Raw genomic sequence first — 19,075 nt, forward strand, 5'->3', positions numbered from 1 at the left:
CACTCTGTGAAACTTCCTACTTAGCCTCTGGAGTCCTTGTGGGCAGCCACTGTGCCAAGCACATTAGTAATTAAAACTCCACGTGTTCTGTTGTTAAACAGTCTGTAGTTCTGGTGCTTTTGGAAAATGAATTATCTTCTCGAGACTTACCTGTAGGACTCCTAAGATAACCTCCAAGGTATCAACTGTATGTTAGTCAGATATGCTTTCAGAGCACCATAAACTCCACTGAACATGATTGCTTTTTCCCCCCAATATTTTTGAAGTAGGTTGTTCTGGGGTTGAAATGAATCCGCTGCCTCTTAGCCTTCTATGTTCGCACAAGCATTCTTTTGGATCTTCTGTGTCACTCTCTAAATATGATTCTTCATTTTAGCATCACTGATGCTGCTGACAGCTCTAACAATTATGCTTGAAGACAAAAACCTTAATTAACCTAATCGGCCGGCCATGGGGCTGACAGGTATGCCATGCTGTCACTGTGGTTCATGATGTACAATCTGTCATGAATAGAGCACTTTTCCAGCTGCTCTGGCAGGGCCACCTGCTGTCTATGCCCCATTTCCTGCCAGGCAGCTCTACGACCTTCAGTAGCCAAAGCCAAGTGATTAGCGAAGTGGTCACAGTTGTGCCAGGAGCTCAGTCTCCGTGGGTTTTGTTTGGATGGCAGAGAATCGGGAGGCTCCAGAAAAGAACTACATGGAAGTGTTGTCTTTATATAAAGATATCAGGAAAGGATTCTGCCTGCATGAAGGTAGTGAAAACAGACTCAGGTGCAATCTTTCCTTTCCCAGGCCCAAGCAAGTAGGATTTGGCCAATATGTTTCTAAAAATAAATAAGCACCCTTTAGTTGCTCACCCAGTAGTAATGAGAGAGGATACAGAAATATCTAATAAGACAAATCTAAAAGTTGAAACCCAGACCAGCTTAGCAATGAATATTTGGAAATACAAAATTTTTTAATTACCATTATTAGCATCAAAAATATGAAATGCATAAGGGTAAATCCAATAAAATATGTACAAGATATATGCAATAAAACCATAAAACATGGTTGAGAAAAAATAAATTTTGAAATAAATGGAGAGATACATCATATTTATGAGTCAGAAGACTCAATATTGGTAAGACATCAGTTCTTCCTAAAATGACGTATACATTCAATGCAATCTCAATTAAAGTTCCAGTAGGCTATTTTTGTAGAAATTGACAAGTTGATTTTAAAATTTATATAAAAGTACAAAGGACCTAGAATAAGCAAAGCAACTTTGAAAAACAAGAACAGCATTAAAGGACTAATGGTCTCTGATTTTAATTTATAAAGCTACAGTAATCAAAACAGTGTGGCAATGGTGTAAAGACAGGTCAGCAGAACAGAATGGAGAGTCCAGACATAGACTCACACACATATGGACAACCAACTTTCAACAAAATTACAAAGGCAATTCAGTGAAGAAAGAATAGTTTTTTACAACAAAATATGCTGTAATAATTAAATAACCACATAAAAAATAAAAATTTTGATCCACATTCTGCACAATATACCAAAGTTAATTTAAATGGATCATAGGCCTAAAGATGAAACCCACAAGTACAAAACTTCCAGAAGAAAACACAGGAAAAATCTTTGCGATCTTGCGTTACGCAAAGATTTCTTGGATATGGCAACAAAAATAGGACTCATTTTTTAAAATTGATCGTTTGAATTTTATAAAACTTAAAACTTCTGATTTTTGAGTATGCTGTTAAGAGAAATGAAAAGACAGGCCACAGACCAGGAGAAAATATTTGAAATCATATCAGATGTCATAAATCTGATAAAGGACTTGAACCAAGACTCTATAAAGAACTCTCAAGCTCAATAGTAAGAAAGTAAACAACCCGATTTCAAAACTGCACAAGAGATTGAATGGGTGATAAAGCCCAAAACATTTAAAAAGAGGGTCATTATCATAGTCACTGTCAAGAAAGAGCACACCCACCTCAGCCCTTTAGTACCATTGTCTAGAACAGCTGAAGCAGGAAACCTCACAAATAGCTCTGACTTTGGGAGAGTTTTTACCCAAGCCATTGTTTCACCTAAATGTCCTCAATCTTCCCAAAGAAGATACAAAGATAGCAATAAGCACATGAAAAAATGCTCAACATTGTTAGTCATTAGGGAAGTGCGAATTAAAGTTGCAATGAGATACCACTGCACACCTATTAGAATAGCTAAAGTTAATAAGATTGACCACACCCAAATGATGAGGATATGGAAGAAATGAAACTTTCATACACTGTTGGTTGGAATATAATTTGGTACGTCCACTTTAGGGAAGAGTTTAGCAGTTTCTTAAGAAGTAATTGTATACTAACAGATATTTCCACACCCATGTTTATAGCAACACTATTCACAATAGCCAAGAAGCGAAGCATCCTAAATGTCCACTGATGGGTAGATGGATAAACAAAATGTGATATAAACAGACAATGGAATATTATTCAACCTTGTAAGAAAGGAAATTCTGTCACATGTTACAACATGGATGAACCTGGAGAATATTATACTAAGTGAAATAAGCCAGTCACAAAAAGACAGATACTGTGATTCCACTTATATGAGGTATGTAAAGTTGTCAAATTCATAGAAACAGAGAGTAGAATGATAGTTACCAGGTGATGGGGAGGAGGAGGAAAAGGAGAGTTGCTGCTTAATGGCTATAGAGTATCTGATTTGCACGATGAGAAAAATCTAAATATCTATTATATTTCACAACAATGTAAATACACTTAACACTTCTGAACTATACACTTCAAAATGGCTAAAATAGTAAACTCATGTTATATATTTTTGCCACAATAAAAAATGCAAAAAAAGGTTAAATATACACTTACTATATGACAAAGCCATTCCACTCCCATGAGAAATAACAGCATGTTCATATAAAGACTTGTAAACAAATGTTCACACAAGTCTTATTTGTAATAGCCAAAAACTAGAAGCAACCCAAATGTCTGTGAACAGATGGATGCATTAACAACTTGTAGTATAATGTATGGGTTTCTTTCTGGACTCTCAATTTTGCTCATAAGTCTGTTAGTATGCCAGTGCCACACTGTCTTGATGACTACAGCCTTGCAGTAAGTTTTGAAGTCTGGAAGTGTGAGTCCTCCAGCTTTGTTATTCTTTTTCAAGATTGTTACCTATTCCAGGATTGCATTAAATCTATACATCAATATATCACCAAAGAAAGAAATCCAATAGTATCTCCCAGGAACCTCTCTAAGTATTAAATAAGCTCTTTTACATTGAATCGCTCTATTAATATGAGCCATTTTCTTTTTACTTTGTCCCTAAATGGAATAGAAAATGACATAGCCCCAACTTCAGGATAATCCCCCTCATGGACTTAAAGAGCTTTCTTAAATTGACTTTTATCTTTCTCGTTTCGGATGATTTATCTCTATTACTTTCCTATTTCATTAAAAACCTAGTCTGACTTTTAGTCATCTTTGCGTTTCCCTTGTGTATTTGTTCTTTCTTGCACTGCTATAAAGAAATACCTGAGACAGGGTAATTTATAAAGAAAAGAGGTTTCATTGGCTCACTGCCTCACAGGCTGTACAGGAAGCACGGCAGCGTCTGCTTCCGGGGAGGCCTCAGGGAGCTTTTACTCATGGTGGAAGGCAAAGTGGGAGCAGGCGTCTTACATGGCAGTAACAAGTCCTAGATGGGATCAGGGGGGCACACACTTTTAAACAACCACATCTCGTGATAACTCACTCATTCACTACCATGAGATCAGCATGGAGAGGATGGTGCTACCTTATTCGTGAGAACGCTGCCCCCATGATCCTGTCACCTCCCACCAGGCCTCACCTCCAATGATGGGGATTACAACTGAACATGAGATTTGGGTGGGGACACAGATCCAAATCATACCACCTTGGAATTGGTCAGAAAACAACATGTTAATAAAGAACACGTTAAAATAGACCTCTGAAGCCCAATACCAGAGTTTCTTCTTTGTAGCTGTGTTGCCTTGATTTGAAGCCTTTAAAGAAAAGGATAATCTGAGAAGAGCTCTAGCAAATCCAGCTCAGATCTTGCAATGTTACTAAAGAACATCCGGAGAATACCATACTGATGTCTGCCAATCCTGGCCTTGCCCAGGCTGCTCTGTCTTTCTGGAGAAGCCTTTTGACAGCTTTGGGCCATGAAAGTCACTGGGCTGTAAAGGGAGTTGGTGAGACAAGGAGATCTGCACTAATGGGGGCATTCTCTTAAAGTTTTTGTTCTTCCTTCATCCACAAAGCTGCAGTGTCCTTACTATCTGTCCTGTGTTGACAGAAACCACAGGACAAAGCAGGCTGCCTAACTAGGAGGCTGGAGTAGCAGAGGGGCGAGCCCAGAGCTGGGGGACTGAAGGGAGCTGCATGGACAGAAAATGAGCCCTTGTGAAACAAGAATACCACCCCTGCCTCTGCTATGTGGGATTTCAACCCAAGCCATGAGGCAATTGTGCAGAAATAAGAGGGCTTGTTGTTGGCTAGAAGTCACCAAAAATAGAAAATTCAAGAATGCTAATGTGCAAAGCGTGATGAAGAAGTCCAAAACATTTAAAAAGAAGCCCTTTACATAGTCAGGGTCAAGAAAGAACTCACCCACACTCAGCCTTTCAGTACCATTGTCTAGAACAGCTGCAGCAGGAACATTAACCACAAGCAGCTCTGACTTTGGGAGAGTTTCCACCTAAGCCATTGTTTCACTTGAAGGTCCTCATCCTCCCCAACCCGGAATTGCACCATCCCTTGCTCAACCTTCATCTTAGCCTTAAGGAGGCAAGCTGCAGTCTGGGACGTGGCCTGACAGCTTTGCTTGGGGAAGATGCACTCAGAGCCCACTGAAACTTGGGATCCTTTCTTTCCCTGCAGGGGTTTGCCAGGCTTCCATGGTCCCACCACACCGTGGGCAGACCCTAAGCTAGTCTTAGGTGGCGCGTTGCCTCTATTCTGGATCAGCAGGCCCTGAGCAAAACTTAGAAGTTTAATTTCAGTGCCTGTCTTGCTGCTCAGCTACTTCCCCCTTTAGGGCCTCAGTTTCCTCAATGAAGACATTAGCCTAAGTCCGCTGTAAAGTGCTTGGCTCATCATGTGTTCTGTGATATTTGTGAAGTGCTAGGCTATTGCCTGGCTGCCCCAATCAGCTTGATTTACACCCTAAGCTTCTGACCTGCCCCTACTTTCCCTTCAAAATGTGTTCCTCTTGTGGGCCTTTCTTTCAGAGTCTTACTCAAAATATTCCAGTAACTTATTACCGATGCCTTCTTCATCCTGCCAATGGGTTATCCAGGCAAGAAGCAGATCAGAATATAGGAAATATTACTCTTTTGACAAGTATGTAGTTGAAATCCATTTTTAAGTTAGTTAAGGACTAACTTAAAAATACCTACAAAATCCAGGGAGACTGACTTCAGTATTTGTCATGGATCTTCAGAATACTGAATCCCAAATTTCAATACTCGCTTCTCAAACAGGGAGAACTGTTCTAAGGTGACCCAGGAATGCCAGCCATACAAATATGCTCAAGACATAGAGAAAAACATTAAAATGGATTTGCCGCAACTGATATTCTGTGTTCTGCAATGCTAGGTGTGCCCTTGTAGTCCAAGAACTAACACTGCAGACTGCAACTAGAATGTGGTCCCTGGTCATGTCACTTCCAAGAAATATCAGGTTTAAGAACTAAGCAGTATGTGTAAGCTGAAAAGGGATTAAGAGTGAGGGATGAAGGAAGGAGAGTATATAAGGCACGTTACCTCCTATACCTTTGTGCAAGAAAGAACCTGCTGTTCTCCATTTCATTAATCTAATTAACAAAAATTTCTAAGAGCCTTCCAAATGCCAGTCTCTGTTCTAAGCACTGAGAATACAGCAGCAAAAAAGGAATTAAAAATCCTTCCCCTCATTGATCAAGCATTCTAACTGGGGAAGTAGAAAATAAACACAACACATAAATAAAATACACAGCATGCTGGCATTACCATGAAAGATATAAGGCAAGGGTGGGGAGATAGGGAATGGGGGGGGGCATCACCATTTTAAGTAGGGATGTCAGGGTAGGCCTAATTGGAAGGGTGACAGTGGAGTAAATCCCCAAGGGAAGGAGGGAGTAAGTTGTGTTGTGTGGACATTTGGGAGGAAGAGCTTCAGACAGAGGAATGTGCAAAGGCCCTGAGGCAAGAGCATAACCATATTCGCGGATCAGCAAGGAGGTGGGCCAGGATATGGCACATGTGGTCAAGAGGGAACCTGGTAGTAGATGAAGACAGAGAAATAATGAAGAGTCAGTTTATGCAGAGTTTTAAAAGCCTTTGAAGGTACCTGGCTTCTGTGGAGTGAAATGGGGGACCCCTGGGGGTTAAAGTAGAGGAGTGACCTGTTCTGACTTACATATTAACAAGATTAAACACCCCAAAGTGGGATACTTGCTATATCCTTGCCTTTGGCTGCAGCACAATAATTGACTAAAGTGGGCAGGGGCAGAAAGCCCAACAGTGAGCTTATTGTTGCAATACTGCAGGTCGGCCCTGCTAGCAGCTTGGACCAGAGCTAGAGCAGTGGAGGTGGCCAGAAGCAGTTAGATGTGGGATATAATTTAAAGGGGAGTAGCTGGGTGAAAGAGATGTTAACAAGAGAAGCCCTGGCATTAGAAAATTGAGAGCAGCCTCCACAACCACTTTAGCTGTTCTCTGACGGGGGGAGAATTATGCCCAAGTGTTATGGAACTGAATGTATGTGTTTAAATCCAAACTCCCAAAGTGATGGTATTAAGATGTGGGGCCTTCAGCAAGTAATTAGGTCATGAATGGAGTTACTGCCCTTATAAAAGAGATTCCAGAGAGCTCTCACACCCTCTTTCTGCCATGTGGAAATATAAGAAGTCAGCAGTCTGCAACCCAGGAGAGGTCTCTTACTAGGACCCCACCATGCTGGCACCCTCATCTCAGAGATCTAGCCACCAGAATGATGAGAAAGCAATGTTAGTAATTTAAGCCATCCAGTCTACGGTAATTTGTTATAGCAGCCCAAATGGACTAAGACACCAAGAGAAGAGCACTTACTGATTTCCCACAAAGCAGAGGAAATTATCTTAAAAAAAAAAAAAAAAAGTGCACCATCAGGCCAGGCACAGTGGCTCACACCTGTAATCCTAGCACTTTGAGAGACCGAGATGGGTGGACCACTTGAGGAGGAGGACCACCTGGGAGGCGGAGGTTGAGCCAAGATCACGCCATTGCATTCCAGCCTGGGCAAAAAGACTGAGACTCCCTCTCCAAAAAAAAAAAAAAGGAAAAAGAAAGAAAATGCACCATCAAACAGAGGTGCCACTGCAGTGCTAATGATGGGGGGTGTATTAATAGATAACAAAAGAAATAGATCTTTTGTTTCCCTGGATAGACACAGATTCATTTTGCCGTTTTTGCACATATAGCCACTGTGTTTGAGACTAAATTATTCACACTTCGGAACCCCTCAGAAAGATTGCCAATGACTATGATTCCACCTTTATTTTATGGGTTTTCAGAAACAAAGCTAAGATCCTCTGGGGACAGGATGCTGGAACTATCACATAAAAATGTGTTCATCCTGAACAGTTACCCTCATTGGTAATAAAAGACATTTTAAAATGTCATGTTATCAAAAACTGCAAGACTTAACTTTCATGTTACTAAAAACTTACAGAAAAGAACGGTCTTTATTACACTTTTTTGCATCTTCCAAGGAGCAGGGGCCATATCTCAGTAATCATTTTAACACTTACAACTCTTGAACAGGGCTTTCTTTGTCCACAGTAAAATTACGTTTGGGGCCCAGGTTGATTGGTGCTCACAGCTCTAGTCCCTTAGTTCCAAACACTACTTGTTTATCTTCAGCTTTCATCCTCATCTTCCAATAGCTAATAGTATGGGAGAATTAATGGAACCGGGGATACACAGATTTTGTTTCTGAATTAAGGCAACTTTATGGTCTTTCCAGAGGATATTTTTCCCTACACCATATTTATATTTTCCTCTTTTGCTGATGATGAAAAAAAAGTTGCTTGCCAGGAAATGCTTGTCTTCTCCTATGCCTTATGATAGTTGTAATGAAAATAGAAATTAGAATGACCTTAAATCCCTGTACCATATTGTATCTTTACTTCAACTACATATGGTATCAAGGGATAGGGGAGAGGGAGAGGAAAGTTGTTAGAGTGATGTGAATTTGGGATAGACTTTCCAATATAAACACCTTTTGATTTCTTCTACACTGACACGAATTATTTGAAATAAATTACTGTTATAACAAATGTTTATTTGACCAGGCTACATAGAAGAGATTTATTTTCAAATTGAGATAGAAATGTGGGGCCATAAACAAACCTTAGGAATGTTTGGTGCCCTTCAGAACATTGCTGATGCCACTTCTTCGAACTCCTATGGCCAATACAATACAGCAGGTCCTCGGATAACATCATTTTGTTCAATGTCATTTTGTTATAATGTTGATGAGAAAAAAAATCAACTCTCAGACAGGGCCACTGTTTGTGTGGAGTTTGCATGTTCTCTCCATTTCTGGAGCGAGTTTTCTCTGAGTCTTCCAGTTTCCTCCCAATCCTAAAGATGTGCCCGTGAAGTGAACTGGGAATGAGTGTGGGTGCGTGTGAGTGTGCTGTGAGATGAATGGCATCCTGTCCAGGGCTGGTTCCTGCCTTGCACCCTGAGCTCCTGAGACAGGCTCTGGACACCCTTGACCCTGAACTGGAATTAGTGGGTAAATAATTATCTTACTTGATTTTTTTTCATCTTTCTTAAATGTTTGAATAGCTCACATTTATTTTAATGTTTAATACTAGAAACATTTTAGGTCTTTATTTATAAGTTTAGGGATGTTTTTGTGACCAGAAATGACCAGAACTTAACTCTTGCTTATATCAACGAGGCTATGGTAAAATTGGCTTCATTATACCTAAGTTCTCCTAAAGTCACAGTTTCCAAGAACATATTGATAACGTTAAGTGAGGACTTACTGTATATATTGAATTCATATAGTCAATATATTTCAGAGAATCTTGCCCTCATATATGCCTATACACAAGCATCCACTTCTAATCAGTTGCCTTAAGGCAGGAATGGGATATCTATGGAGCTGCTTTCAATGGAAAATATTTGCAAAATAACTTTGCCTTGGAAGTAGTAGAAAGAGAAATAATCATTTTCTTTTATTTAATAGATATTGGGGTACCTATTATGAAACAGATACAGTGCTGGGATTAAAAAATAATAAATAAGACATGATTCCTGCCTTGAAGAGCTGTTATCTGAGTTGGTCTTGGAAGACTGGTAGGAGCTAACAGCAAGCAAAGAAGAAAGAGCATTCCAGATAGAGGAAATATCATTTTCAATGGCACAGGAAATGTAAAAAGCCCTAGAAAGCAAGGAGAATCTTCAGAATAACTTGAGCACATGGTTCATGTAGGAAAACATAGAAGTTGAGGCCAAGATGATTCAAGAGGTACCTGAGTGTAATGGTCAGTAGACAAGAGTCTGGCCTGTGTTCAAAGCCTAGCTCCTTTATCAACTCCATCACTTAATCTCTGTGTACCTTCAGTCTTCATCTCTAAAATGAGGATGATAATACCTCATGGGTGCTAAGAAGAGTTCCAGGCATGGTTTGCCAAGAAGAGTTCCAGGCATGGTTTGCTAGAGTTTGTCCTGAGAGATGATGAGGACCAGTGCTAAGAGTGTCAGTGGAGACCAATGGCTAGAGATGTCACTCAGATGTATTTGAAAGATATGTCACATGATTGTGAGGAAGAGAACAGCAAGGAAAAGATCAAGCGTGGTGTATTAGTCCATTCTCATGCTGCTAATAAAGGCATACCAGAGACTGGGTAATTTATAAAGAAAGAGGTTTAATGGACTCACATGGCTAGGGAAGCTTCACAATCATGACAGAGGATGAAGGAAGAGCAAAGGGACATTTTACATGGCAGCAGAAATGACAGAGTTTGTGCAGGGGAGCTCCAATTTATAAAACCATGAGATCTCATGAGACTTATTCACTACCATGATAACAGTATGGGGGAAACTGCCCCCATGATTCAGTTATCTCCAGCTGGCCTGGCCCTTGACACACGGGTATTATTACAATTCAGAGTGAGATCTGGGTGGGGACATAACAAAACCATATCACATTGCAATCATGTTTCTCACTTGAGAAAACCTAGATGGTAGGGGCAGTGATCAAGATCAGAATATAGGAGGTTCAGAATATTACTTTTTAATTTATTGTGTTTAACATTCCCAAATGAAAATCAGGTAGAAGTCTCTGTTAGGCAGTTAGCAACAAGACCATGGAGCTTTGGAAATAGCAAATATAGATTTAAAGGTTGCCAGCATAAAGATAGTAGTTGAAATCAAAGAGAAACGTTAAAGTGAGAATATATAGAGCAGGATTTCTTAACCTTGGTGCTGTTGACACTTGGGGATGGATGATTCTTTGTGTGTGTGCAGGGAGGAGGGGGGTGCTATCTTGTACATTCTAGGATGTTTAGCAGTACCATGGCCTCTACCCAACATAGGTGCCAATGGCACCTTTTAGTTGAGACAACCAAGAATGTCTCCAGATAGTCCCAAACTTCCCCTGGGGGGCAAAATCGTCTTTCCTTGAGAACCGCAGGTATAGAGTGAAAATGGTAGAGAGGGAAACTTGGGCAAATCACACACACACACTGAGCCTCAGTTTCTGAATCCATTAATTGCAAATAATTCTAGAAATAGCACAGATAATAAGCAGTGTGGGGAAGGACTCCTTATTCAACAAATGGTGCTGGGATAACTGGCTAGCCACATGCAGAATAATGAGACTAGACCCCTTCCTTATACCATATAAAAAAGTCAACTGAAGATGGATTAAAGACTTGAATGTAAAACCCAAAACTATAAAAACCCTGGAAGACAATCTAGGCAATACCATCTTGGACATGGGAACAGGCAAAGATTTCATGATGAAGATGCCAAAATCAATCACAACAAAAGCAAAAATTGACAAATGGCATCTAATTAACTTAAGAGCTTCTGCATAGCAAAATAAACTATCAACAGAGTAAACAGAAAACCTATAGAGCAGAGAAAATTTTTGCAAACTATGTATCAGACAAAGGTCTAATATCCAACATCTATAAGGAACTTAAACAAATTTGCAAGAGAAAAACAAACAACAAAAACATTAAAAAGTGGGCAAAGGACATGAACAGACACTTTTCTAAAGAAGACAGGCTGAGTGCCGTGACTCACACCTGTAATCCCAGCAGTTTGGGAGGCTGAGGCAGGGAGATCACTTGAGGTCAGGAGTTCAAGACCAGCCTGGCCAACATGATGAAACCCCATCTTTACTAAAAATACAAAAATTATCCAGGTGTGATGGTGCACGCCTGTAGTCTCGGCTCCCCAGGAGCCTGAGGCACAAAAATCCCTTGAACCCAGGAGGCAGAGGTTGCAGAGAGCCGAGATCCCACCACTGCACCCCAGTGTGGGTGACAGAATGAAACTCTGTCTCAAAAAACAATAAATAAACATGAAAGTTAACAAAATAAAGACATACATGTGACCAAATATCATATTTTTAAAAAGCTCAATATCACTGATCATTAGAGAAATGCAAATCAAAACCACAATGAGATATCATCTCACACCAGTCAGAATGGCTATTAAAGAGTCAAAAAATGGCCGGGCACAGTGGCTCCCACCTGTAATCCCAGCACTTTGGGAGGCCAAGGTGGGCGGATCACCTGAGGTCAGGAGTTCGAGACCAGCCTGGCCAACATGGTGAAACCCCATCTCTACTAAAAATACAAAAAAAAAATAGCCAGGCATGGTGGTGGGCACCTGTAATCCCAGCTACTTGGTAGGCTGAGGCAGGAGAATTGCTTGAGCCCAGGAGGCAGAGGTTGCAGTGAGCCAAGACTGCGCCAATGCACTCCATCCTGAGAAACAAGAATAAAACTCTGTCTCAAAAATGAATAAGTAAATAAATAGTCCAAAAATAACAGATGCTGGCCAGGTTGTGGAGAAAAAAGAACCCAAAAGAACACTGTTGGGGGGAGTGTAAATTAGTTCAGTCATCGTGGAAAGCAATGTAGCAATTCCTCAAAGAGCTAAAAACAGAACTACCTTTCAACCCAGCAATCCCATTACTGGGTATATACCCAGAGGAATATAAGTCATTCAACCATAAAGACGCATGCACTTGTATGTTCATTGCAGCTCTATTCACAATAGTGAAGACATGGAATCAACCTAAATGCTCATCAATGACAGATTGGATTTAAAGACTGTGGTACATATACACCATGGAATATTATGCAATCATAAAAAAATGAGATAATGTCTTTTGTGGGAACCTGGATGGAGCTGGAAGCCATTATCCTTATCAACTAATGCAGGAACAGAAAACCAAATACCGCATGTTCTCACTTGTAAGTAGTTGCTGAATAATGAGAACTCATGGACACAAAGAAGGAAACAACAGACACTGGGACCTACTTGAGGGTGGAGGATGGGAGGAAGGAGAGGGGCAGAAAAAATAACTATTGGGTACTAGCCTTTGTAGCTGGGTGATAAAATAATCTGTACAACAAACCCCCATGACACAAGCTTATTTACATTACAAACCTTCACATGTACCATCAAACCTAAAATAAAAGTTAAATAGAAAATGTGATATATATACACAATGGAATACTGTTCAGCCACAAAAAAAAATGTAATTCTGTCATTTGCAGCAACACAGAGGACATGATGTTAAATAAAATAAGAGAAGCACAGAATGATAAATACCACATGTTCTCATGCATGAGAGAGCTAAGAAAAAGTAGAGTACAATCGTGGGTATTAGAGGCGGGGAAAGGTGGCGGGGCAGGGAGGATGGGGAGATGCTGATTAACAATTACGGAATTACCGTTGGATAAGAGGAATGAGTTCAGGCGTTCTGCAGCATCACAGGGGGGATGTGGTTAACCAGAATTTATTGTACATTTTCAAAAAGCTAGAAGAGAGGATTTTTAATGTTCACAACACAAAGAAATGATCCAAGTTTGAGGTGATGGATGTGCTAATTCCCCTGAATTGATTATTATACATGGTATACACATATGGAAATACTACTCTGCATCCCATAAATATGTACAATTATTACGTGTCAACTAAAAATTAAAGAAAAAAGTGGAAACAACTCAAATGTCTATCAACTGATGAAAGGATAGATAAAATGTGTTATATCCACACTATTATTGGGTAATATGATAAAGGACTGATGCATGCTACTATATGGATGAAATTTGAAAACATTATCCTAAGCAAAAGACAGACCCAAAAGGCCACAGCTGTATGATTCCATCTATATAAAAAGTCCACAATAGGCAAATATATAGAAACAGAAAGTAGATTAGCGGTTGCCTAGGAAGGGCTGAGGGTTGGACAGGCATCGGGAATGACTGCTAATGGAAAGGGCTTTTCTTTTGGGGGTGATGTAAATGTTCTGGAATTAGATTGTAGTTGTGGTTACACCACAAATATACTAAAAACCATGGAACTGTACACTTTAAATTGGTGACTTTTATGGTATGTGAATTATATCTCAATTAAAATGTTTTTAAAAGTTGAACATATAGAAGAAATAGCACAGATATCGTAGTGAAAGGCATTCTGAAGCAGTCAAGTGCTAAGCAAATGGTACTCATCACTGCTAGCCAAAGTTTAAAAATTTATGTATGAAACTGGTGAAATGGTGGGATTTTTGAGATCCCTTCTAATTATTGGTGTAATACAAAATGTATTCATCCATCTCCACTGATGTCAGCAGTCACTCCTCACATCACAGGCAAATTCTCAATTTCCCAGATGACAAAGCCAAAACTCCCATGCAGTTTTATAGGAGGATCCTCTGGCTGTTTTATGAAGTACAAGTCCCACTCGCATTCTGATTTCTCTGTTCTTTCTGCTCCTTCTTTAGCCCCAAAGGGAGAAAACTGATGTTAATGACAAACAACACATTCATGGCTATTCATGAATCTTGGTTGTTACAATCACATGAGACTTGAGGTATCATGTATTTTGGAGTTACTTGGAAACATTTTTTAAAAAGCAAACAAAAGCAAAGTCTGAACCCGGGGTCCTGTTTTCAGCAGCAGTAAATAATTCCCTGTATTCTCTATTATCTCTTTTGGACTGGGCCCTTTACTCATACAGTCTAACTGTATCTCAAAGGAGGTGCCTAAGCATCGAAGGATTCCTGTAAATCAAGTGAACTTGCTTTAGAAAATGGCATAATCTCTATCTAGAAACTATTCCTCACAGCCCTTTAGGGAATAATCCATTCATGAAACTGAAATATTGTTGGGCTTATTTTATATCTGTTGCTCCTCTTGGCTGTATCTGAGAGTTGGCTCTTGTTCTTGCTCTCTCTTTCTCTCTCTCTGTCTCTCTCTCTCTCTCCTCTCTCTCCCTCTTTCTCTCCTCTCTATTTTTCTCCCTCCTCTTCCCAACCAAATGATCTTGAGAAGCAAAGATTTATTGCCTGGAACCGAGAGCCACTGCTCACTCAGCCAACAAAATCTGGTCTCCAGTTAAGGCTAAGGGCAACTGGCTGTGAGTGCCTCAACCTGCTGAACCTGCAAAAGTCCCCACCTCCCACACTACGGCCTGCTCATGGAAAATTCCTGGACACAGAAGGGTCAGCCCACGGACAAGGAGTCAGCCAACCATGCTCCCCTGGGCACAAGGACCTTGGCGCCTTTCCAACCACTATCATTAAAAGTAGGGGCTTTTATGTTAGTTTTTCTTAAGTTCACGTTTCGGGCAACTCTTTATTATGATGGTGATTATTTTTTCTCCAAGGCCAGGCCTCCACCCTCACAACTTTGGTGGAATGTGTTAATAATTTGCTCTAGGGAGATGAAAGCCTCTTTGATACAAGTAGAATAAACACATGGAACGCTGCTCAAAGGTCTAATTTTCACAATAGGAGCGTGGTTTTTTGGACTGAGAGTCGAATGGGGAGAGCAGTCTCATTCCTCAGTCACTTTCCACCCTGCTGTCTCTCCTCTGCCTCTGCAGCTCCTCCTCACTTGCCCCGCTGAGGGCAATGCCTGCCACTCCTCTGGGTTGCTCCAGACAGCTGGTGGCCAAGAAAGGCTGTCACTCACCATCGTGGTGAACACTGAAGTCCTGAAACAGACCTGAAGGGCATTTTCCTTCTGGATGATGTTGCTTTGTTTGGGCTGAGGATCTTTTCTAGATGCCAGGCAAAGACTTGCTTGGTGAAACCAGAACATATTAGAGCAGAAAAGACATCTTTGAATCCAACCTCTTCCTTTTACAGACGAGGTTCCAGAAGCCCAGGGAGGCTATGTAACTTCTCTAAAGTCAATAGGTTTTCTAAATCGCAGCACAGCCTGTTCTCAAGCACCTGTGCTGCCATATTCTCCTGGTCCCCAAGGATTGACAGAAGCAAAACTCAGAAATGAAAGAAACCCATTTTCAGAATTGTTTTAATTTTCTTTCTGCACCACTCTCATTTTGGGATGCCTCTCCCTACCAGACTCCGTTCTTAGTCCCCTTTGCACTTGAGGCTTGTTCAAGTTTCATTTTAATATTCATTCATTGATAGATTTGGTTACTTCAGAAGAATTGGTCTGGGGGCAACTAATGGTCTGGTTTGGTAGAAGAGGCCCAGTTAGGGTGTCCAAAGGTCAAGGTCTAGGTCCTGTCAATTCAGACTTGACCTCTGAAGCTGCTTCTCCCTCCCTCTGCGCTACCTGCTCTACTCAGTTTCTGGAATGGTAGAGACATAAGTAAACAATAGATACTAAAGCCATTACTTTTGTAAGTGGATAATAAAGAGTCCTACATATTTAGAATGGTATAGTTTTCATCTAATAATTCTATGGATTTGTAAACAATGGATAAATATTCCTATTTATGGTGGCTATTCTATTAACATAGACTCGTGTTTACTTACTCCTACTTTAAACTTCTTTCATGCAACATAAATTAAAGGGCTTTATTTGCATTATCATAATTTTCTCTGTGTACATTTGCAAGATTCTTTTTTTGTGAGGTACTCAAATCTTCACATTCACCCATGTGATCTAAAGATCATTCCATCATTTATTTTGCAAAACTTGAAACATGACAATAGTGTTCTTTTCATCCAAATTGTGTAGCTTTGATCTTCATTATATCAGCATTCAAAATACATAGATTTTTTTCTATCATCAAAGTCATAAAACATGTTTTGGCCCAGACACCTCAAGAGATGGAGATTGGTTCCTAGGTCACATTCCTCCTTTGTAACAATTTATCTGAGTAGCCCCAGGCCACATTCCTCAGACTCCTCCTCCTCAGCTCCTCTTCTCATCCCCCTGCCTCCACTCAGTACATACAGTCCTTTCTAGAACACACAGTTCAAAGATTACTTGAGGAAAGTCCTTCTTACTGGTGAATTGTCTAATTCCTTCAGGTTTCATTTCATCTCAAAGATGGTATTTAATTTGTGTTTCTAAACTGACACTCTTTCCAAGATTGAAATGTCCTTGAGAAAAACTAGCAGTATTTTTAATCCACTGGGAATTAGTGGCATCTTGCCCCTTAATACTTGGCAGTTACAACAGTTTGAAACTTCTCCCGGAAACTTCTTACTGAAATCAGCTCCTTGGTCATTTATGTTCAATGAATTATTAATATTCTTAGATTCTACTGTAAAATCATACTCTGGCTGCATGTCCTTTGGGAGGAAGCTTCCTTCCCCAGCTATCCCCACAGAGAGATGACCCACAACATGCTCTTCTGGGAAGGCACCATCCAGTCTGCATTTGGATGTCTAAAAAGAACACCCAAAAGAGAGATGGGTGACCTCTTTTAGCTGCAGGATCTCCATTCAGGTTCTGGGGAAACCAGTCTTCTTTTTTTTTCTTTTTTCTTTTTTTTTTTTTTTTTTTTTTTTTTGTATGTCATCCTTACCTCTAACCGTCTGCTCCAGTTTGATGAGCATCAAACTGTGAATTAGCATGTGACTAGTTAGTGCTTTTCCACAGAAACAGAGAAATCACACTGACCTCCAAGGAGGCTGCGTGAATTTATTCTTGCTTTGTATCTTACTGAAAAGGATCAAAGCATTCTGTAAAATGTTAACATGGCTCAGCGTTTGGGATTTACAACTGTTTACCCAGCACTGTTGCTGCCACTGCTAATACGTCTTGTCACTTGCCCAAGTCTTGCCCTTGTCTTGCTTTCCTCTGACCACATACAATATGGGAACATAAATATGATTTCTCTAATAATGGTTCCTTTGTGTTTATATCATTGCTTTTCACTCAGAGATGCTTAAGTGTACAAACTTGCAAAGCCAGGGGCTCAGTTACACCAGTATCACATTCCTGCTGGCTTCTGGAGCGTAGTATCACAGGCTTGTAAACTCACGGATAACAGAATATATTTTCCACATGTGGCATTGCAGGAGTTAAGTGATTGGTCTGAGACCAGGAAGGTAGTAAAATGTGGCAGAATTCAACCTGTTTCACAACAGGCTCTGTCTGTGAAGTTACCTCTGGATGTCATCCCCTGTTAAGCACTAGATAAAATGGTTGTTGATACTATTAATTGATAACTGACTGGGACTTTCCACTACAAGGAAATGGCAAAACAATAAGCATTCCAATGAGCTGTGTGAGCTGTATTTTCTCCTGAGTCAAATCAACTCTAGGGTTATCCCTTTGAAACAAAGTGCCTTCATCCATTCAATATGCATTTATTAAATGTCTATTTGTCATTCTGCAGGGACTTATATGTGGCAAAACAAAATTACCTCCGTGTAAGAAACCAGTTTTGTCACTGGAAAGAGAAGATATACATACATGTAAATAATAAGTAATAGTTCAGGCAGTACACCATTAAATGCCAAAAGTAATGATTCACTTAATGAGTGTTGTAGGGTTCCCAAGAAAGGGAAATGAATGGGAGCTGAAAAGGTCTGGACAGATTCATGGAAGAGGGAACTAGGATCTGGGATTTAAAGAATGATCAAGGCCCGCACAGTGGGCTGGGGAACAAGATGGGCATGCTAGCCAGGAAGCGCTACTGTACATGGCATGTCTTTAAAAGAGGTTAACAAATATGGAAAACTTAGGTTGACAAAGGTAAAAGAAACCTGTAAAACTGAGAATCAAAAGCAAAACCTTTTGCCTTGGTAATAGGAAAAGCTAAAACTGTCAGTGTTTGTCTGGCAACACTGGGGCTCTGAGAGTCCAGACATTTTTCTAAATGCATTTTGGTGTATTTCTACTTTATCCCAGGTGAGTGATTTGGCCAAACCAAGTGAAGAGCGTTAGTGGTATTTGCTGTCTCTTTGCTGGATTGCATATATTTTAAATTGATTATCCAATTTGAAATTTGTAAAACATTCCCAGAGAGAAGCCTTATTGACGTACTGGAAAACCTTTGATAAAGAGAAGGTAGTGTCTAATGACACTTTTCTTTATCAAAAACTTTATACCTAGAGATGGATAAAAATAAGACAGGTGGTAGAGAGAAGTGCTTCAGGATATTAGATAAGAAAATTGATACTTAACCAACTGAAATAAAGATAACTATACTAGAAAATATTAGAATATACCTCCATGAATCTTGAAGCAGAGAGGAAGAAGGGGAGATGCTGGCTTGCAGTAGGGCCCTGAGAAGATGAGGTGATGAAGGTTTCTCCTGTACCCTACACTACTGGCTCTGAGCCACATCAACATAGAACCTAGAGAACAGAAAGCCCAAAAATTGAACTTCAGAGATACCAGAAAGTTCTCTAAAAGTGTCATCTTCAAAAGAAGCTTGAAAATGGCATGGTGGAATGGAAAAAAACATGCATAGGCTTTGGAACTATTAATACATGACCCTGATTCTTGGCTTAAATACTTACTTCATCTGTGAGCCTCAGTTCCCTCATCTTTAAAATGGGGATAATATTAGTATGGTTGTTGCAAAGACTGAATATGATCGT

The sequence above is a fragment of the Pan troglodytes genome, chromosome 4 (genome assembly GCF_028858775.2).
Source record: "Pan troglodytes isolate AG18354 chromosome 4, NHGRI_mPanTro3-v2.0_pri, whole genome shotgun sequence".
Classification (NCBI taxonomy): Eukaryota; Metazoa; Chordata; class Mammalia; order Primates; family Hominidae; genus Pan; species Pan troglodytes.